Raw genomic sequence first — 23401 nt, forward strand, 5'->3', positions numbered from 1 at the left:
ACTTATTGCAAGTAATGCATCTCTTCACATACCTGTCCACATCCCGCCTCATCTTCGGCCAATAAAAATGATCAGCGAGCATGAGTAGCGTCTTCTCACGCCCAAAGTGACCCATCAAACCTCCAGCATGTGATTCCTGCAATAAGAGCAAACACACAGACGATTCTGGAACACATAGTTTGTTAGCTCGAAACAAGAACCCATCATGTATGTGATATTTTTCCCATGCTTTACCAAGAGCACATAAGTGATATGGTTCAGCAAAATCATGATCAGTAGCATACAAATCACATAACACCTCTAAACCAGGAATTTTAACATCAAGTTGAGTTAATAGCATATTTTTCCTAGATAGAGCATCAGCAACAATGTTATCTTTTCCCTTCTTATGCTTAATAATGTATGGAAAAGACTCAATGAACTCAACCCACTTAGCAAGATGCCTATGCAAAGTAGATTGGGTTTTCAGATATTTCAAAGCTTCATGATCAGAATGTATGATAAATTCCTTTGGCCACAAATAATGTTGCCAAACCTCAAGAACTCTAATCAAAGCATACAATTCTTTATCATATATTGGATAGTTCAACTTAGCACCAGAAAGTTTCTCAGAAAAATATGCAATTGCGCGACCCTCTTGCATCAACACACCACCAATTCCAATACCACTAGCATCACATTCAATCTCAAATTGCTTATTGAAATCAGGAAGTGCAAGCAACGGTGCGGCAATAGTAGAAAAATTGGGCACAAAACGGCGATAAAACCCAGCTAGACCATGAAAACTTATAACTTGACTCACATTCATGGGAGTAGGCCAATTTTGAATAGCTTCAATTTTAGACACATCTACTTCTACTCCATGCTTAGAGACAACATAACCCAGAAATATGACCTTATCTTTGCAAAATGTGCACTTCTCAAGATTACCATAGAGTTTACTATTACGCAACACTTGCAAAACATGTCGAATATGTATAATATGATCAGATTCATTGCGGCTGTAAATTAATATGTCATCAAAATACACAACCACAAACTTGCCAATAAATTCACGCAAAACATGGTTCATCAGTCTCATGAAAGTGCTAGGTGCATTAGTCAAACCAAAAGGCATTACTAACCACTCATATAAACCAAATTTTGTTTTAAAGGCGGTTTTCCACTCATCCCCTTCTTTCATCCTAATTTGATGATAACCACTACGCAAATCAATTTTAGAGAACACAGCAGCATGATACGTCTCCGACGTATCGATAATTTCTTATGTTCCATGCCACATTATTGATGTTATCTACATGTTTTATGCACACTTTATGTCATATTCGTGCATTTTCTGGAACTAACCTATTAACAAGATGCCGAAGTGCCAGTTGCTGTTTTCTGCTGTTTTTGGTTCCAGAAATCCTAGTAGCGAAATATTCTCGGAATTGGACGAAATCAACGCCCAGGGTCCTATTTTGCCACGAAGCTTCCAGAAGACCGAAGAGGAGACGAAGTGGGGCCACGAGGTGGCGACACCATAGGGCGGCGCGGCCCAAGCCCTGGCCGCGCCGACCTAGGGTGTGGGCCCCTCGTGCCGCCTCTTGACCTGCCCTTCCGCCTACTTAAAGCGTCCGTCGCGAAACCCCCAGTACCGAGAGCCACGATACGGAAAACCTTCCAGAGACGCCGCCGCCGCCAATCCCATCTCGGGGGATTCAGGAGATCGCCTCCGGCACCCTGCCGGAGAGGGGAATCATCTCCCGGAGGACTCTACGCCGCCATGGTCGCCTCCGGAGTGATGAGTGAGTAGTCTACCCCTGGACTATGGGTCCATAGCAGTAGCTAGATGGTTGTATTCTCCCCATTGTGCTTAATTGTCGGGTCTTGTGAGCTGCCGAACATGATCAAGATCATCTATCTGTAATTCTATATGTTGCGTTTGTTGGGATCCGATGAATAGAGAATACTTGTTATGTTGATTATCAATTTATATCTATGTGTTGTTTATGATCTTGCATGCTCTCCGTTACTAGTAGATGCTCTGGCCAAGTAGATGCTTGTAACTCCAAGAGGGAGTATTTATGCTCGATAGTGGGTTCATGTCTCCGTGAATCTGGGGAAGTGACAGAAATCTCTAAGATTATGGATGTGCTGTTGCCACTAGGGATAAAACACTGGTGCTATGTTAGAGGATGTAGTTACTGATTACATTACGCGCAATACTTAATGCAATTGTCTGTTGTTAGCAACTTAATACTGGAGGGGGTTCGGATGATAACCTGAAGGTGGACTTTTTAGGCATAGATGCATGCTGGATAGCGGTCTATGTACTTTGTCGTAATGCCCAATTAAATCTCACTATACTCATCATAATATGTATGTGCATGGTCATGCCCTCTTTATTTGTCAATTGCCCAACTGTAATTTGTTCACCCAACATGCTGTTTATCTTATGGGAGAGACACCTCCAGTGAACTGTGGACCCCGGTCCAATTCTCTATACTGAAATACAATCTACTGCAATATTGTTCTACTGTTTTCTGCAAACAATCATCTTCCACACAATACGGTTAATCCTTTATTACAGCAAGCTGGTGATGACAAGGTATCAACTTGTCAATGCCTATGGATTGTAGGCTAGGGTTTAGTTGGAAGTAGAGGGCAAGTAGATCTCGAAGGTTTCAGCCGAAAAGTACTCGACGATTATGAGAACTAGGGTTTGTAACAATGATTCGATGATCTCTTCGTCCCTCGACTCCCCCTTTATATAGGAGGCGGAGCCGAGGGTTTCGTTTTGTACAAGTTACAGAGTCCGGGACGGTTTCTAACTCATCCCGCCAGATTACAAATAACACTTCCTATTACAACTCTAACTTTCCTTAATATATCTTGGGCTCCCGAATCTTCTTATTCTTCAGGTATTGGGCCTTCAGTAAACCCCGGGTATTATCTTCGGCAGGCCCACTTGGGATGCCTATGTCAGTAGCCCCCGAGATTTTACTTGAATCGTAGAGTCAGGGAAAATCTCCACTGTTTATTTTTATTCGAGAGCTTTAACTTTTTTATATTTCTTCACATAAAATTCTATATTGTACAGGGATAATGGTAGTTGGGGCTAGTTCATCTGACGGATCAGGTACTAGTTAACTGCTCTGGTGGCAATCCGCAAAAACCTACTTCAAGATCACGTCCCTGGACATGATCTCGGGATACTGGTGTAAACTTCGACAGGTGCCGCTTAAGGTCTTACCATTCTGTCGAGTCCCAGTCAAATTTATCGAGTACCTAACGCGTCCGTTAGGATTTTTCTTCGTATCTGTTGATACGGATAAAAGTAGCAGAGCTTGTAATCTAGATGTCATTATGCTAGTCAAGTGGATTTTACTTATGTGATCTCCGGAGACTCCTTCTCCCACGTGTGTAAAGGTGACAGTGTGTGCACCGTGTGGGTCTCTTAGGCTATATTTCACAGAATACTTATTCACTGTTATGAATGGCATAGTGAAGTGCTTATTTATATCTCTTTATGATTGCAATGTGTTTTGTATCACAATTTATCTGTGTGCTACTCTAGTGATGTTATTAAAGTAGTTTATTCCTCCTGCACGGTGTAATGGTGACGGTGTGTGCATCGTGTAGTACTTGGCGTAGGCTATGATTGTGATCTCTTGTAGATTATGAAGTTAACTATTGCTATGATGATATTGATGTGATCTATGCCTCCTTTCGTAGCGTGAAGGTGACAGTGTGCATGCTATGTTAGTACTTGGTTTGGTTGTGTTGATCTGTCATGCACTCTAAGGTTATTTAAATATGAATATCGAATATTGTGGAGCTTGTTAACTCCGGCATTGAGGGTTCGTGTAATCCTACAAAGTTAGTGGTGTTCATCATCCAACAAGAGAGTGTAGAGTCTAGCATCTATCTATTTATTCTATTATGTGATCAATGTTGAGAGTGTCCACTAGTGAAAGTATAATCCCTAGGCCTTGTTCCTAAATACTGCTATCATTTGCTTGTTTCTTGTTCTCTTGCATCATCTTGCCCGCAATATTATCACCATCACCCACACGCCAGTCCTGGGCAGCAAAGCACTTTTCTGGCGCCGTTACTACTGCTCATACTTATTCATACCACCTGTATTTCACTATCTCTTCGCCGAACTAGTGCACCTATTAGGTGTGTTGGGGACACAAGAGACTTCTTGCTTTGTGGTTGCAGGGTTGCATGAGAGGGATATCTTTGACCTCTTCCTCCCTGAGTTCGATAAACCTTGGGTGATCCACTTAAGGGAAACTTGCTGCTGTTCTACAAACCTCTGCTCTTGGAGGCCCAACACTGTCTACAAGAAAAGAAGCTCCCGTAGACATCAGCTGCCTATCATGATCAAGATCATCTATTTGTAATGCTACATGTTGTGTTTGTTGGGATCCGATGAATATGGAATACTATGTTATGTTGACTATCAATCTATCATATATGTGTTGTTTATGATCTTGCATGCTCTCCGTTGCTAGTAGAGGCTCTGGCCAAGTTGATACTTGTAACTCCAAGAGGGAGTATTTATGCTCGATAGTGGGTTCATGCCTCCATTTAATCTGGGACAGTGACAGAAAGTTCTAAGGTTGTGGATGTGCTGTTGCCACTAGGGATAAAACATCAATGCTTTGTCTAAGGATATTTGTGTTGATTACATTACGCACCATACTTAATGCAATTGTCTGTTGTTTGCAACTTAATACTGGAAGGGGTGCGGATGCTAACCTGAAGGTGGACTTTTTAGGCATAGATGCATGCTGGATAGCGGTCTATGTACTTTAGCGTAATGCCCAATTGAATTTCACACTACTCACCATGATATGTATGTGCATTGTTGTGCCCTCTTTATTTGTCAATTGCCCAACTGTAATTTGTTCACCCAACATGCTATTTCTTATTGGAGAGACACCACTAGTGAACTGTGGACCCCGGTCCATTCTTTTACATCGAATACAATCTACTGCAAACATTGTTCTTTACTATTCTTCGCATATAAACATCATTTTCCACACTATACATTTAGTCCTTTGTTTACACCAAGCCGGTGAGATTGAAAACCTCACTGTTACGTTGGGGCAAAGTACTTTGATTGTGTTGTGCAGGTTCCACGTTGGCGTCAGAATCCCTGGTGTTGCGCCGCACTACACTCCTCCGCCAACAACCTTCACGTGCTCCTTGACTCCTACTGGTTCGATAACCTTGGTTTCTTACTGAGGAAAAACTTGCTGCTGTACGCATCACACCTTCCTCTTGGGGTTCCCAACGGACGTGTGCTTTACGCGTATCAAGCTCTTTTTCTGGCGCCGTTGCCGGGGAGATCAAGACACGCTGCAAGGGGAGTCTCTCACTTCCAATCTCTTTACTTTGTTTTTTGTCTTGCTTTACTTTATTTTATTTACTGCTTTGTTTGCTTTCTTATATCAAAATATAAAAAAATTAGTTACTTGCTTTACTTCATTTACTATCTTGTTTGCGTTCTCCATATTAAAAACACAAAAAATTAGTTACTTGCATCTACTTTATTTACCTTTTGTTTATTTCATCATGTTTCCTCCTAAGTTCACTCTGAAAGATATACCGGTAGGACGAGGGTCTATCATTGGAAGAGATAATATAGAAGATTTTTTCACTCATGTTAGTACGGTTGAGGATTTTGAAGATAGACACTTGGTAGAACTTGCTCCTACCTATGAAATTGTTGTTGCTTCTTTAGTACACATGTTAAAAGCTAGATTTATTAGTCTCAATCCCGTAATGCAACATATGTTTCTTACACTAGGTGATATGAAAGAAGGAGAAAAGAAAGATTTTGTCTTAGAAACCCTTCTTAAAGAATTTGGTGATGTAGCAAGAGAAGCTAGAAAAGTATTTATTAAACATAAGATGCTTGGCTTTTATACCAATTTTGCTAATACCCTTGAAAAGATGGAAAAATATAGATTAAAGTACACTAATAAAGTTAATTGTGAGGGGGAAATTAAAACTTCAATACCTTGCAAGCTCTTAGGAATGTGCGAGGCACTAGAAAAGAATTATGATTGGATTGTTCCTGAAAATTTGTTTGATGAGAAAGCAAGCCTAAGAGTAATGAAAAAGGAGCCTCTGAAACTTACATAGATAAGATACAATGCATAGTTGAGAAAACTCCAAACCCCTCTATTGATGCTTCATCTCTTGACAATACTTGATACACACTTTCTGCGCCTAGCTGAAAGGCGTTAAAAAAGCGCTTATGGGAGACAACCCATTATTTTACTTCTGCACTTTTGTTTTATATTTGAGTCTTGGAAGTTGTTACTACTGTAGAAACCTCTCCTTATCTTTATTTCATTGCATTGTTGTGCCAAGTAAAGTCTTTGATAGTAAAGATGATACTAGATTTGAATTACTGCGCAGAAACAGATTTCTTTCTGTCACGAATTTGAGTAGTATTCTCTGTAGGTAACTCAGAAAAATCTGCCAATTTACGTGTGTGATCCTCAGATATGTACGCAACTTTCATTCAATTTGAGCATTTTCATCTGAGCAAGTTTAGTGCCCCAGAAAAATTCGTATTTACAGACTGTTCTGTTTTGACAGATTCTGCCTTTTATTTCGCATTGCCTGTTTTGCTATGTTTGATGGATTTCTTTATTCCATTAACTTTCAGTAGCTTTGTGCAATGTCCAGAATTGTTAAGAATGATTATGTCACCTCTGAATATGTGAATTTTTGATTATTCACTAACCCTCTAATGAGTTTGTTTTGAGTTTGGTGTGGAGGAAGTTTTCAAGGGTCAAGAGAGGAGGATGATACAACAGGATCAAGGAGAGTGAAAACTCTAAGCTTGGGGATGCCCCCGTGGTTCATCCCTGCATATTTCAAGAAGACTCAAGAATCTAAGCTTGTGGATGCCCAAGGCATCCCCTTCTTCATCGACAACTTATCAGGTCACTTCTAGTGAAACTATATTTTTATTCCGTCACATCTTATGTGCTTTACTTGGAGCGTCTTTATGTTCTTGTTTTTGTTTGTTTGAATAAAATTGGATCCTAGCCTTCTTTGTGTGGGAGAGAGACACGCTCCGCTGTTGCATATGAACACATATGTTCTTAGCTTTATTCTTAATGTTCATGGCGAAGGTTGAAACTGCTTCATTAATTGTTATATGGTTGGAAACAGAAAATGCTACATGTGGTAATTGGTATAATGTCTTGAATAATTTGATACTTGGCAATTGTTGTGCTCATATATATCATGTTTAAGCTCTTGCATCATGTACTTTGCACCTATTAATGAAGACTACATAGAGCTGGTTAAAATTTGGTTTGCATGATTGGTCTCTCTAGAGTCTAGATATTTTCTGGTGAGGTGTTTGAACAACAAGGAAGACAATGTAGAGTCTTATAATGCTTGCAATATGCTCTTATGTAAGTTTTGTTGTACCGGTTCATACTTGTGTTTGCTTCAAATAACCTTGCTAGCCTAAGCCTTGTATTGAGAGGGAATACTTCTCGTGCATCCAAAATCCTTGAGCCAAAAACTATGCCATTTGTGTCCACCATACCTACCTACTACATGGTGTTTCTCCGCCATTCCAAAGTAAATTGCTTGAGTGCTACCTTTAAAATTCCATTCTTTGTCTTTGCAATTTATAGCTCATGGGAAAAATAGCTTAAAAACTATTGTGGTATTGAATATGTACTTATGTATCTTATTTCTTAATAAGTTGCTTGTTGAGCGGTAACCATGTTCCTGGGGACGCCATCAACTGTTTCACCTTTGTTGAATATCATGTGAGTTGCTATGCATGTTCGTCTTGTCTGAAGTAAGGGTGATTTATCATGATCAAATGGTTTGAGTATGCATATTGTTAGAGAAGAACATTGGGCCGCTAACTAAAGCCATGATCCATGGTGGAAGTTTCAGTTTGGACAACAATCCTCAATCTCTTATGAGAATATTATCTGTTGTTGAATGCTTATGCATTAAAGAGGAGTCCATTATATGTTGTCTATGTTGTCCCGGTATGGATGTCTAAGTAGAGAATAATCAAAAGCGAGAAATGCAATGCGAGCTTTCTCCTTAGACCTTTGTACAGGCGGCATAGAGGTACCCCTTTGTGACACTTGGTTAAAACATATGTTATGCAATGATAATCCATGTAAATCCAAGCTAATTAGGACAAGGTGCGGGCACTATTGGTAATCTATGCATGAGGCTTGCAACTTATAGGATATCTTATACATAACACATATGCTTTATTACTACCGTTGACAAAATTGTTTCTATGTTTTCAAAATAAAAGCTCTAGCACAGATATAGCAATCCATGCTTCCCTTTGTGAAGGGCCATTCTTCTACTTTTATGTTGAGTCAGTTTACCTACTTCTTTCTATCTCATAAGCAAACACTTGTGTTCACTGTGCATTGATTCTTACATACTTGCTTATTTGCATTCATCATATTACTTTGTGTTGACAATTATCCATGAGATAAACATGTTGAAGTTGAAAGCAACCGCTGAAACTTATATCTTCCTTTGTGTTACTTCAAAACTTTCTACTAAGAATCTATTGCTTTATGAGTTAACTCCTATGCAAGTCTTATTGATGCTTGTCTTGAAAGTACTATTCATGAAAAGTCTTTGCTATATGATTCAGTTGTTTAATCATTATCTTTACCATTGCTTCGAATCGCTGCATTCATCTTATATGCTTACAATAGTATTGATCAAGATTATGATAGCATGTCACTTCAGAAATTATTTTTGTTATCGTTTACCTACTCGAGGGCGAGTAGGAACTAAGCTTGGGGATGCTTGATACGTCTCAAACGTATCTATAATTTCTTATGTTCCATGCTACTTTTATGATGATACTCACATGTTTTATACACACTTTATGTCATATTTATGCATTTTCCGGCACTAACCTATTGACAAGATGCCGAAGAGCCAGTTGCTGTTTTCTGCTATTTTTGGTTTCAGAAAACCTACAAAGGAAATATTCTCGGAATTGGACGAAATCAACGCCCAGGGTCTTATTTTTCCACGAAGCTTCCAGAAGACCGAAGGAGTTACGAAGTGGGGCGACGAGACGCCGCCACACCAGGGTCGCGTGACCAAGGTGGGCCCCGCGCCGCCCTGTTGTGTGGGGCCCTCGCGCCGCCTCCCACCCTACCCTTCCGCCTACTTAAAGCCTTCGTCGCGAAAACCCCAGTACCGAGATCCACGATACGGAAAACCTTCCAGAGACGCCGCCGCCAATCCCATCTCGGGGGATTTAGGAGATCGCCTCCGGCACCCTGCCGGAGAGGGGAATCATCTCCCGGAGGACTCTTCATCGCCATGATTGCCTGCGGATTGATGTGTGACTAATTCACCCCTGGACTATGGGTCCATAGCAGTAGCTAGATGGTTGTCTTCTCCTCATGTGATGTCATTGTTCGATCTTGTGAGCTGCCTATTGATACGCGTGAGGCACACGTCCGTTGGGAACCCCAAGAGGAAGGTGTGATGCGTACAGCAGCAAGTTTTCCCTCAGTAAGAAACCAAGGTTATCGAACCAGTAGGAGTCAAGAAGCACGTGAAGGTTGATGGTGGCGGAGTGTAGTGCGGCGCAACACCAGGGATTCCGGCGCCAACGTGGAACCTGCACAACACAATCAAAGTACTTTGCCCCAACGTAACAGTGAGGTTGTCAATCTCACCGGCTTGCTGTAAACAAAGGATTAGATGTATAGTGTGGAAGATGATGTTTGCGAAGAACAGTAAGAACAATGTTTGCAGTAGATTGTATTCGATGTAAAAGAATGGACCGGGGTCCACAGTTCACTAGTGGTGTCTCTCCAATAAGAAATAGCATGTTGGGTGAACAAATTATAGTTGGGCAATTGACAAATAAAGAGAGCATAACAATGCACATACATATCATGATGAGTAGTGTGAAATTCAATTGGGCATTACGACAAAGTACATAGACCGCTATCCATCATGCATCTATGCCTAAAAAGTCCACCTTCGGGTTAGCATCCGCACCCCTTCCAGTATTAAGTTGCAAACAACAGAAAATTGCATTAAGTATGGTGCGTAATGTAATCAACACAAATATCCTTAGACAAAGCATTGATGTTTTATCCCTAGTGGCAATAGCACATCCACAACCTTAGAACTTTCTGTCACTGTCCCAGATTAAATGGAGGCATGAACCCACTATCGAGCATAAATACTCCCTCTTGGAGTTACAAGTATCAACTTCGCCAGAGCCTCTACTAGTAACGGAGAGCATGCAAGATCATAAACAACACATATATGATAGATTGATAATCAACATAACATAGTATTCCATATTCATCGGATCCCAACAAACGCAACATGTAGCATTACAAATAGATGATCTTGATCATGATAGGCAGCTCACAAGATCTAACATGATGGCACAATGAGGAGAAGACAACCATCTAGCTACTGCTATGGACCCATAGTCCAGGGGTGAACTACTCACACATCACTCCGGAGGCGATCATGGCGATGAAGAGTCCTCCGGGAGATGATTCCCCTCTCCGGCAGGGTGCCGGAGGCGATCTCCTGAATCCCCCGAGATGGGATTGGCGGCGGTGGCGTCTCTGGAAGGTTTTCCGTATCGTGGCTCTCGGTACTGGGGTTTTCGCGACGAAGGCTTTAAGTAGGCGGAAGGGTAGGTTTAGCGGCGGCACGAGGGCCCCACACGCCAGGGCGGCGCGGCCCCACTCTTGGCCGCGCGGCCCTGTTGTGGTGGCGCCTCGTCGCCCCACTTTGTATCCCTTTCGGTCTTCTGGAAGCTTCGTGCAAAAATAAGACCCTGGGCGTTGATTTCGTCCAATTTCGGGAATATTTCCTTTGTAGGATTTCTGAAACCAAAAACAGCAAAAAACAGCAACTGGCTCTTCGTCATCTTGTCAATAGGTTAGTGCCGGAAAATGCATAATAATGACATAAAGTGTGTATAAACCATGTGAGTATCATCATAAAAGTAGCATGGAACATAAGAAATTATAGATACGTTTGAGACGTATCAAGCATCCCCAAGCTTAGTTCCTACTCGTCCTCGAGTAGGTAAACGATAACAAAGATAATTTCTGAAGTGACATGCTATCATAATCTTGATCAATACTATTGTAAGCATATGTAATGAATGAAGTGATTCGAAGCAATGGTAAAGATAATGGTTAAGCAACTTAACCATATAACAAAGACTTTTCATGAATAGTACTTTCAAGACAAGCATCAATAAGACTTGCATAGGAGTTAACTCATAAAGGAATAGATTCTTAGTAGAAAGTTTTGAAGCAACACAAAGGAAGATATAAGTTTCAGCGGTTTCTTTCAACTTCAACATGTATATCTCATGGATAATTGTCAACACAAAGTAATATGATGAATGCAAATAAGCAAGTATGTAAGAATCAATGCACAGTTAACACAAGTGTTTGCTTCTAAGATAGAAAGAAGTGGGTAAACTGACTCAACATAAAAGTAAAAGAATGGCCCTTCGCAAAGGGAAGCATGGATTGCTATATTTGTGCTAGAGCTTTTATTTTGAAAACATAGAAACAATTTTGTCAACGGTAGTAATAAAGCATATGTGTTATGTATAAGATATCCTATAAGTTGCAAGCCTCATGCATAGATTACCAATAGTGCTCGCACCTTGTCCTAATTAGCTTGGATTTACATGGATTATCATTGCATAACATATGTTTTAACCAAGTATCACAAAGGGGTACCTCTATGCCGCCTGTACAAAGGTCTAAGGAGAAAGCTCGCATTGGATTTCTCGCTTTTGATTATTCTCAACTTAGACATCCATACCGGGACAACATAGACAACAAATAATGGACTCCTCTTTAATGCATAAGCATTCAACAACAGATAATATTCTCATAAGAGATTGAGGATTGTTGTCCAAACTGAAACTTCCACCATGGATCATGGCTTTAGTTAGCAGCCCAATGTTCTTCTCTAACAATATGCATGCTCAAACCATTCAACTCATGATAAATCACCCTTACTTCAGACAAGACGAACATGCATAGCAACTCACATGATATTCAACAAAGTGTAATAGTTGATGGCGTCCCCAGGAACATGGTTACCGCTCAACAAGCAACTTATTAAGAAATAAGATACATAAGTACATATTCAATACCACAATAGTTTTTAAGCTATTTTTCCCATGAGCTATATATTGCAAAGACAAAGAATGGAATTTTAAAGGTAGAACTCAAGCAATTTACTTTGGAATGGCGGAAAATACCATGTAGTAGGTAGGTATGGTGGACACAAATGGCATAGTTTTTGGGTCAAGGATTTGGATGCACGAGAAGTATTCCCTCTCAATACAAGGATTAGGCTAGCAAGGTTGTTTGAAGAAAACACAAGTATGAATAGGTGCAGCAAAACTTACATAAGAACATATTGCAAGCATTATAAGACTCTACACTGTCTTCCTTGTTGTTCAAACCCTCGCCAGAAAATATCTAGACTGTAGAGAGACCAATCATGCAAACCAAATGTCAACAAGCTCTACGGTATTTCTTCACTAATAGGTGCAAAGTACATGATGCAAGAGCTTAAACATGATCTATATGAGCACAACAATTGCCAAGTATCAAATTATTCAAGACATTATACCAATTACCACATGTAGCATTTTCTGTTTCCAACCATATAACAATTAACGAAGCAGTTTCAACCTTCGCCATGAACATTAAGAATAAAGCTAAGAACATATGTGTTCATATGAAATAGCGGAGCGTATCTCTCTACCACACAATGAATGCTAGGATCCAATTTTATTCAAACAAACAAAAATAAGAACATAAATACGCTCCAAGTAAAGCACATAAGATGTGACGGAATAAAAATATAGTTTCACTAGAGGTTACCTGATAAGTTGTCGATGAAGAACGGGATGCCTTGGGCATCCCCAAGCTTAGATGCTTGAGTCTTCTTGAAATATGCAGGGATGAACCACGGGGGCATCCCCAAGCTTAGAGTTTTCACTCTCCTTGATCATATTGTATCATCCTCCTCTCTTGATCCTTGAAAACTTCCTCCACACCAAACTCAAAACAAACTCATTAGAGGGTTAGTGCATAATCAAAAATTCACATGTTCAGAGGTGAAATAATCATTCTTAACACTTCTGAACATTGCACAAAGCTACTGAAAGTTAATGTAATAAAGAAATCCATCAAACGTAGCAAAACAGGGAATACGAAATAAAAGGCAGAATCTGTCAAAACAGAATAGTCTGTAAAGGCGAATTTTTCTGGGGCACTAAACTTGCTCAGATGAAAATGCTCAAATTAAATGAAAGTTGCGTAAATATCTGAGGATCACTCACGTAAATTGGCAGATTTTTCTGAGTTACCTACAGAGAATACTACTCAAATTCGTGACAGCAAGAAATCTGTTTCTGCGCAGTAATCCAAATCTAGTATGAACCTTACTATCAAAGACTTTACTTGGCACAACAATGCAATAAAATAAAGATAAGGAGAGGTTGCTATAGTAGTAACAACTTCCAAGACTCAAATATAAAACAAAAGTGCAGAAGTAAAATAATGGGTTGTCTCCCATAAGCGCTTTTCTTTAACGCCTTTCAGCTAGGCGCAGAAAGTGTGAATCAAGTATTATCAAGAGATGAAGCGTTAGCATTCTTACCAGGGGCTTTGCGCCTACCCTTCTTACTCTTATTCTTACTCTTTGTTTTAGGGAATATATGACCACATCCAGGTATGGAGAAATTTAGAGTGCCTTTCCCCCACATCTATGGTTGCTCCCAAGAGTTTCAGCAGGGATCTTCCAAGTGTGATTTGTCCTGTCCCTACACATTCAATATCGAGATAATCAATGGATACCGTTCTTCCAAGAAGGGTTGTGAATACTCCTTCAGCTATTCCCTTAGGAATTATAACAGAGTTATCAGTAAGAGTTATTCCTTCTCCACCTTCAGTAAGTCCCCAAAGTGTCAAAGATTGATAAATACTTTCAGGCATAAGGCAAAATTCAGTCATAATATCACAACGGGCATTAAATTTTTTACCATCAATAGTAACTTTAATGGTAGGGTCCCACATTGAAGGTTCAGAGTTTATTGGAACATAATCAAAATGCTCACGAATCCGACCATACCCTTCTTTTAAGCAAGATACACTTGTCTCAAGAGTGTTCAATCTATTATAAATACTAACAAGAGATGGATCAAAATAATTAGCGGAGCTAGATGATGTAACCAATTTTTTTATGGCATTAAAAGCATGATCCCATCATAGTGAAGGAAATCTCCTCCCACTACAGCATCTAAGGCATATCTATAACGAAGAATAAGCCCAAAATAAAAATTACTAAGAAGCAAAGTTAGCGTCATTTTAGGTTCAGTTTTACTATAAGAATCAAAAATTCTAGACCAGGCTTCTTTAAAACTCTCCTCACCCCCTTGTTTAAAAGTAAAGATCGATTCCTCAGGTGATAGAGTAACAACTACGGGACTAGTCATGATAACAAAAATAAGGTAAATGCAAATAACTAATTTTTTGTGTTTTTAATATTGAGAACGCAAACAAGATAGTAAATAAAGTAAAGCAAGTAACTAATTTTTTTGTATTTTTGATATAGAGAACAAACAAAGCAGTAAATAAAATAAAGTAAAGCAAGACAAAAACAAAGTAAAGAGATTGGAAGTGGGAGACTCCCCTTGCAGCGTGTCTTGATCTCCCCGGCAACGGCGCCAGAAAATGTGCTTGATACGCGTGAGGCACACGTCCGTTGGGAACCCCAAGAGGAAGGTGTGATGCGTACAGCAGCAAGTTTTCCCTCAGTAAGAAACCAAGGTTATCGAACCAGTAGGAGTCAAGAAGCACGTGAAAGTTGGGCAATTGACAAATAAAGAGAGCATAACAATGCACATACATATCATGATGAGTAGTATGAAATTCAATTGGGCATTACGACAAAGTACATAGACCGCTATCCAGCATGCATCTATGCCTAAAAATTCCACCTTCGGGTTAGCATCCGCACCCCTTCCAGTATTAAGTTGCAAACAACAGACAATTGCATTAAGTATGGTGCGTAATGCAATCAACACAAATATCCTTAGACAAAGCATTGATGTTTTATCCCTAGTGGCAACAGCACATCCACAACCTTAGAACTTTCTCACATCGTCCCAGTTAAATGGAGGCATGAACCCACTATCGAGCATAAATACTCCCTCTTGGAGTTACAAGTATCAACTTGGCCAGAGCCTCTACTAGTAATGGAGAGCATGCAAGATCATAAACAACACATATATGATAGATTCATAATCAACATAACATAGTATTCCATATTCATCGGATCCCAACAAACGCAACATGTAGCATTACAAATAGATGATTGATACGTCTCCAACGTATCTATAATTTCTGATGTTCCATGCTTGTTTTATGACAATACCTACATGTTTTGCTCACACTTTATAATGTTTTTATGCGTTTTCCAGAACTAACCTATTAACAAGATGCCGAAGTGCCAGTTCCTGTTTTCTGCTGTTTTTGGTTCCAGAAAGGCTGTTCGGGCAATATTCTCGGAATTCGACGAAACGAAGACCAAACATCATAATTCACCGAGACGGACCAGGACACCGAAGGGGAGTTAGAGGGGAGGCCTAGGGCCCCCACACCATAGGGCCGCGCTGGCAGGCTCCTGGCCGCGCCGGCCTATGGGGAGGGTGCCCTGGTGATGGCGTGTAACTCACACGTTCGTTGGGAACCCCAAGAGGAAGGTATGATGCGCACAGCAGCAAGTTTTCCCTCAGAAAGAAACCAAGGTTTATCGAACCAGGAGGAGCCAAGAAGCACGTTGAAGGTTGATGGCGGCGGGATGTAGTGCGGCGCAACACCAGGGATTCCGGCGCCAACGTGGAACCTGCACAACACAACAAAAGTACTTTGCCCCAACGAAACAGTGAGGTTGTCAATCTCACCGGCTTGCTGTAACAAAGGATTAACCGTATTGTGTGGAAGATGATTGTTTGCAGAGAACAGTAGAACAAGTATTGCAGTAGATTGTATTTCAGTAAAGAGAATTGGACCGGGGTCCACAGTTCACTAGAGGTGTCTCTCCCATAAGACAAACAGCATGTTGGGTGAACAAATTACAGTTGGGCAATTGACAAATAAAGAGGGCATGACCATGCACATACATATCATGATGAGTATAGTGAGATTTAATTGGGCATTACGACAAATTACATAGACCGCCATCCAACTGCATCTATGCCTAAAAAGTCCACCTTCAGGTTATCATCCGAACCCCCTCCAGTATTAAGTTGCAAAGCAACAGACAATTGCATTAAGTATGGTGCGTAATGTAATCAACAACTACATCCTTAGACATAGCATCAATGTTTTATCCCTAGTGGCAACAGCACAACACAACCTTAGAACTTTCATCCTTGTCCCAGGTGTCAATGCAGGCATGAACCCACTATCGAGCATAAGTACTCCCTCTTGGAGTTACAAGCATCTACTTGGCCAGAGCATCTACTAGTAACGGAAAGCATGCAAGATCATAAACAACACGTAGATATAACTTTGATAATCAACATAACAAGTATTCTCTATTCATCGGATCCCAACAAACGCAACATATAGAATTACAGATAGATGATCTTGATCATGTTAGGCAGCTCACAAGATCCGACAATGATAGCACAATGGGAAGAAGACAACCATCTAGCTACTGCTATGGACCCATAGTCCAGGGGTAGACTACTCACACATCACACCGGAGGCGACCATGGCGGCGTAGAGTCCTCCGGGAGATGATTCCCCTCTCCGGCAGGGTGCCGGAGGCTATCTCCTGGATCCCCCGAGATGGGATCGGTGTTGGCGGCGTCTCTGGAAGGTTTTCCGTATCGTGGCTCTCGGTACTGGGGGTTTCGTCACGGAGGCTATTTGTAGGCGGAAGGGCAGGTCAAGAGGCGGCACGGGGGCCCCACACCACAGGGCCGCGCGGCCAAGGGGGGGGGGGCGCCGCCCTAGGGTGTGGCCCCCTCGTGGCCCCTCTTCGTCTCTCCTTCGGACTTCTGGAAGCTTCGTGGAAAAATAGGCCCCTGGGATTTGATTTCGTCCAATTCCGAGAATATTTCCTTACTAGGATTTCTGAAACCAAAAACAGCAGAAAACAAAGAATCGGCACTTCGGCATCTTGTTAATAGGTTAGTTCCAGAAAATGCACGAATATGACATAAAGTGTGCATAAAACATGTAGATAACATCAATAATGTGGCATAGAACATAAGAAATTATCGATACGTCGGAGACGTATCACCTGGTGCCCCTCATGCGCCGCCTCTTCGCCTATATAAGCCCTTTCGACCTAAAAACGCGATACGGATTGACGAAACTCCAGAAAGACTCCAGGGGCGCCGCCGCCATCGCGAAACTCCAATTCGGGGGATAGAAGTCTCTGTTCCGGCACCCTGCCGGGACGGGGAAGTGCCCCCGGAAGCCATCTCCATCTCCATCGATGCCACCGCCTCCATCATGCTCCGTGAGTAGTTCCCCCATGGACTACGGGTTCTAGCAGTAGCTAGTTGGTACTCTCTATCCCATGTACTTCAATACAATGATCTCATGAGCTGCCTTACATGATTGAGATTCATCTGATGTAATCGGTGTTGTGTTTGTTGGCATCCGATGGATGATACATTATGATTAGTCTATCTATAAAGTTTGTGAATTTATTGTTGCTGCAATCTTGTTGTGTTTAATGCTTGTCACTAGGGCCCGAGTGGCATGATCTTAGATTTAAGCTCTATAATTATTGCTTAAATTGTATCTACAAGTTGTTTGCACATATTGATGTCCGGAACCCGAGGCCCCAAAGTGACAGAAATTGGGACAACCGGAGGGGAAGGCTGTGATATGAGGATCACATGTTTTCACCAAGTGTTAATGCTTTGCTCCGGTGCTCTATTAAAAGGAGTACCTTAATTTCCAGTAGATTCCCTAGAGGCCCGGCTGCCACCGGCTGGTAGGACAAAAGATGTTGTACAAGTTTCTCATTGCGAGCACGTATGACTATATATGGAAAACATGCCTACATGATTAATAATCTTGATGTTCTGTCTTAATGCTTTCAATCCTATCAATTGCCCAACTGTAATTTGTTCACCCAACACTTATCACTTGTTATTGGAGAGTTACCACTAGTGTAGATCGCTGGGAACCCCGGTCCATCTTTCATCATCATATACTCGTTCTATATGTCATTGGAAGTAGTATCAACTATTTTCTGGTGCCATCGCCTCTGTGTTATTGCTACTGCTGCTGTGTTACTGTTACTATTGCTCTCATATTACTGTTGCTTTCACATCACCCCTGTTACTAGTGCTTTTCCAGGTGCAGCTGAATTGACAACTCAGTTGTTAAGTCTTATAAGTATTCTTTACCTCCCCTTGTGCCGAATCAATAAATTTGGGTTTTACTTCCCTCGAAGACTGTTGCGATCCCCTATACTTGTGGGTTATCAAGACTATTTTTTGGCGCCGTTGCCGGGGAGGCATAGCTCTACTCATAAGTTCACCTGGGGAGTACACTCTACCTCTCTCTCTGTTTTTATTTTGTTTTATTTTGTTTTGCTTAGTTTACTTTTGTCTAGTTTATTTGTGTTTAGTTTATTTTTGCTTAGTTTACTTTTGTCTAGTTTGTTTTTGTCTTGTTTTATTTTTCTCATATACCCAAAAATCCATAAAAATTTGAAAAATCGAAAAATTAAAAACTGTTGTTATGGAAGAACGCATAACCATGTTGGAGCTCATAGAATTATATAATAATTATAGAGAATCAAGAATGGGTAAAGTCATGAGTGCTGTGATAGAAAAATTGAATACAATTGCTAAAATCTTGCTTAAGCGCCATGATATAAATTGTTGCTCTCAACAGGATACTAAACATCTTAAATTCCAATGTTGCTTTAGTGAGGAAGCTTTAATTAAGAACTACAATTGGAATAACTATATTCATCTTGGGTTTGAAGAGGTAGAACAATTTGTTTTATTTATGGGAGCCTCTGAGATCGAATCCTTCATGGTTAAGAATTATGAAACTTGTGTTGTTTGTGAGGACCTTAAAGATTATGTCTCTTCTATCCTTAATTTTTGCATAGAAAGTTACAGCGATAATCCTTATATCATTGATTATAAAGAGAGACTCATTAATGCACAAGAATGCACTCACAATTTGCAGGAACCTGTGGAAGAAGAAATTGATGAACCTGAAAGCTCATTGGATGAAAAAAAGGAGGAAATTGATGAACCTGAAAGCTCATTGGATGAAAAAGAAGAGGAGAGTGATGAACAAAAGGAGGAAGAATGGATTAGCTACCCATGCCAACCTTCTAATGAGAGTAACTCTTTATCTCTTACACTATTTGATTGTCCTCCATGCTTACCAACGGAGGTTGAATGTTATGTTCCTGTGGATTCTCTTGAAATAGTACCTATGAGTAAAACTTGTGAGAATAATTATGCTACTGTTATTTATGATAATCCATGCTATTTTGATAAATCTTATGATAATGCTTTGTTTGTGCCTGATGTCGAAATGCATGGTACTAAAGAGTTTTGCGTAGCAAATGTTTATGATAAAGCTATAGATGATGGTCCTATGTTACTTGATAATATTAATTGTACTACTAATGAAAATGGGATTGGAGAGTTCTTGACCTTATGTAGGAGTCCCATATCTCTTGAGATTGATCAATCATCATGTTATATTATTGATAAAAGTGGGTTTGAAAGTTTTAATCCCACTATTTTTAAGCTTGATAAAAACTATGTGTTTATGAATCATGAAAAGTATGCTGCATGTGATAGTTATATTGTTGATTTTGTTCATGAAGCTACTAAAAATTATTATGAGAGAGGAAAATATGGTTGTAGAAATTTGCATGGTACTAAAACACCTCTCTATACGCTAAATTTTTTGAAGTTACTCTTGTTTAATCTTCTTATGCTTGCCACTTTCTTCTTCATGAATTTATTTGTATACAAGACTCCTATGCATAGGAAGTGGGTTAGACTTAAATGTGTTTTGAATTTGCTTTTTGATGCTCTCTTTTGATTCAACTCTTATTTCTTGCGAGTGCATCATTAAAATTGCTGAGCCCATCTTAATGGCTATAAAGAAAGCACTTCTTGGGAGATAACCCATGTATTTATTTTGCTAATGTTTTTTTGTGTTTTGGAAGTTGTTACTACTGTAGTAACCTCTCCTTATCTTTATTTTATTGCATTGTTGTGCCAAGTAAAGTCTCTAATAGAAGGTTGATACTAGATTTGGATTTCTGCGCAGAAACAGATTTCTATCTCACTACAAGAAAAGTTCTGATAGACAACGTCTCAAAATCGTCCGCTAAGGGGTATTTTTCGTCGCCTATGGGCCTAACCCGACGATATGGGTTCTGTTGTGGAAACTGCGTCAGGCAAAGTCCTACGACGATTTTTTCGGTCCGTCGCGCTTGGGCGCCCTTCCGCCACGGAAAATCGGACCGTTGCCCAAGTGTTTCCGGGAGCCCGTTGATCGCGACGTCATGCAACCGACACGTGGCGACGCCAGATTAAGCGCGATTAACGGCGTTAACCGCTGAAACCCCGTGGTAGATGGTAGGCCCACACGAGGCTGCCACGTCTTAAGAGGGCCGGCCCAATAAGATTGAGGGCCGGGCCAGCTGACTTAGTTTGACCGGTCAACTATATAGCTGGGCTGGTCAATTAGTTACGTGGGCCGGGCCTAACCTCTAAGGTTGACTGGTCAAAACTTTAATGGGCCGGCCCACTAAGTATGTGGGCCGGGCCGAATGCACTTGTTTGACCGGTCAACAGGCAAAAGGGCCGGCCCACAAGACATGTGGGACCCACTTTCCTGCTATCGGGCCGGCCCATTTACAAAGTGGGGTCCACATTAAAGCAACTGGGCCGGCCCAAGAAGTTATTGGGCCGGCCCAATTAGCATGTGGGTCCCACTTTCCTGCTATCGGGCCGGCCCATTTAGTACGTGGGGTCCACATTTGATCAAATGGGCTGGCCCAACAAGCCAGTGGGCCGGGCCAAAAGCACCGGTGGGTCCCACTTTCCTGTTAAAGGGCCAGCCCATTTAGTACGTGGGGTCCACCATATAGCAAGTGGGCCGGCCCAACAAGATAGTGGGCCGGGCCAAAAACACAGGTGGGTCCCACTTTCCAGTTAAAGTGCTGGCCCATTTAGTATGTGGGGTCCACCATATAGCAAGTGGGCCGGCCCAACAAGATAGTGGGCCGGGCCAAAACACTGGTGGGTCCCACTTTCCTGTTAAAGGGCCGGCCCATTTAGTATGTGGGGTCCACCATATAGCCAGTGGGCCGGCCCAACATGCTAGTGGGCCGGGCCAAAAACACAGGTGGGTCCCACTTTCCTGTTAAAGGGCCGGCCCATTTAGTATGTGGGGTCCACCATATAGCAAGTGGGCCGGCCCAACAAGATAGTGGGCCGGGCCAAAAACACAGGTGGGTCCCACTTTCGTCTTAAAGGGCCGGCCCATTTAGTATGTGGGGGCCACCACAAAATCAATTGGGCTAGCCCAACTAGTTAGTGGGCCGGCCCAGTAGTGGGTGGGGTCCACCTTAAAGCAAGTGGGCCGGCCCAATAAAAGTGTGGGGTCCACAGTAAATCAAGTGGGCTGGCCCAATAAGTAAGTGGGCCAGCCCGTTTAGTTGCTGTTTATATGCCGGCGTAATAGGAGCTTTAGGATTTTGCGGGCCGGCACATATGTGGTTTCGCTTAATTGGGCCGTTTAAGGGATGGGAATTCGTTATTTAGCTACTGAGAATATTTACGCAGCATTGATTTCTGTCTGATAGCCTCACTTACCACAAGCACCAAAGAAAAAATGCGCGAAAGAACTATAAAAACTAACTAAATATTACATCAGCTGCAAGGCATTGAAAAAATATTACAGAACCCAGAGAAATTGAATGGTAATTAAACCTAGCAATACAATGAAGGGATCCGGCAAATCTTTTAAGTTGTCCATGCAGCACCTATATCTGAAACAAAGACATTACAAGTTAAGACAGCAACAATGGAAAGGCAAAGACACTACAATATTGTTTGCCAAAGAATTTGGAACTCATCATTTCGTCGTTATAACAAGATCATTGTAATGCGCACAATAAGCAAACAAAGAGTGCATGCCGCATACCAACAGCCAATATAACAGAGCATGTTAGAATGACACAATGAGACTTACTACTGCCGAGTCCCATGCAAACCAACATGTTCGGGGAGTACAAAATTGGCATGAACAACATAGTAGCAGGCTATAAATTTTGTAACAACGATTGAGCAAGATTAAGTTATGATGGCTACATCTACGAAAGGAATGTAAACCAAAAATAGAAGTTACGATGGCAAAAGCTAAAGAGGAGGGAATGTGAACCAACATGTGCCAAGTGCAATTACTTCATTTTGGCCGTGAACTAAATAATACTCCTGAACTTATAGTGAAGGGGATGCAAATCAAGATGTTTCGGGATATAAACTTGTAATGAGCAACACATAGAGGATAGTTAATGCTGGAGCTTAGGATGGACCAGCTACAGAATATAGTGGGATCACCTGTGAACTTGTATAAGAGGGAATGCAAACCAATATGTTCAGCTTTCCATATGTGAGCGTCATGCCAAGTCAGAGAAACAAGTCAATAATGCAGCTTTTGAAGAACAAGATGGCACGCAAAATTATTATCTAGTAGTATGACAAGTTTATTTGTACTACAGGCTAGATAGCAGAGTGATAGCATGACAAACTAAGTCCTTACTTTGTTAGCTTACAATGAACTAGATACAAAACAATGGCATCACCTGTAGTACAGGGAATGCAAGCCAACATGTTCATGGAGTAAAAAATTGGCACAAACAACATAGTAGCAGGCCATAATTTTTGTAACAACGATCGAGCAAGATAAAGTTATGATGGCTAGATCTACAGAGCAGGGAATGTAAACCAAATATAGAAGTTACGATGCCAAAAGCTATAGAGCAGGGAATGCGAACCAACATGTGCAATTACTTAAAATTGGCCATGAACTAAATAATAGCAGGATGTTACTATAATACCTATAATTTTTGTAACAACGACTGCGCAAGATAGAAGTTATGATGGCTACATCTACAGAGCAGGGAATGCAAACCAAAATGTTCAATCGCTTAAAGTTAGCAATGAAGTAGAAAATAGCAACGTGTTACGGTCATAGCTAGGAATGAACTAAAAGAGCTTCAGACAAACAAGCATATGAACCCAGAACATGGCGCTAAAACAAGGGACTTA

Source organism: Lolium perenne, chromosome 3, assembly GCF_019359855.2.
Source record: "Lolium perenne isolate Kyuss_39 chromosome 3, Kyuss_2.0, whole genome shotgun sequence".
Lineage (NCBI taxonomy): Eukaryota > Viridiplantae > Streptophyta > Magnoliopsida > Poales > Poaceae > Lolium > Lolium perenne.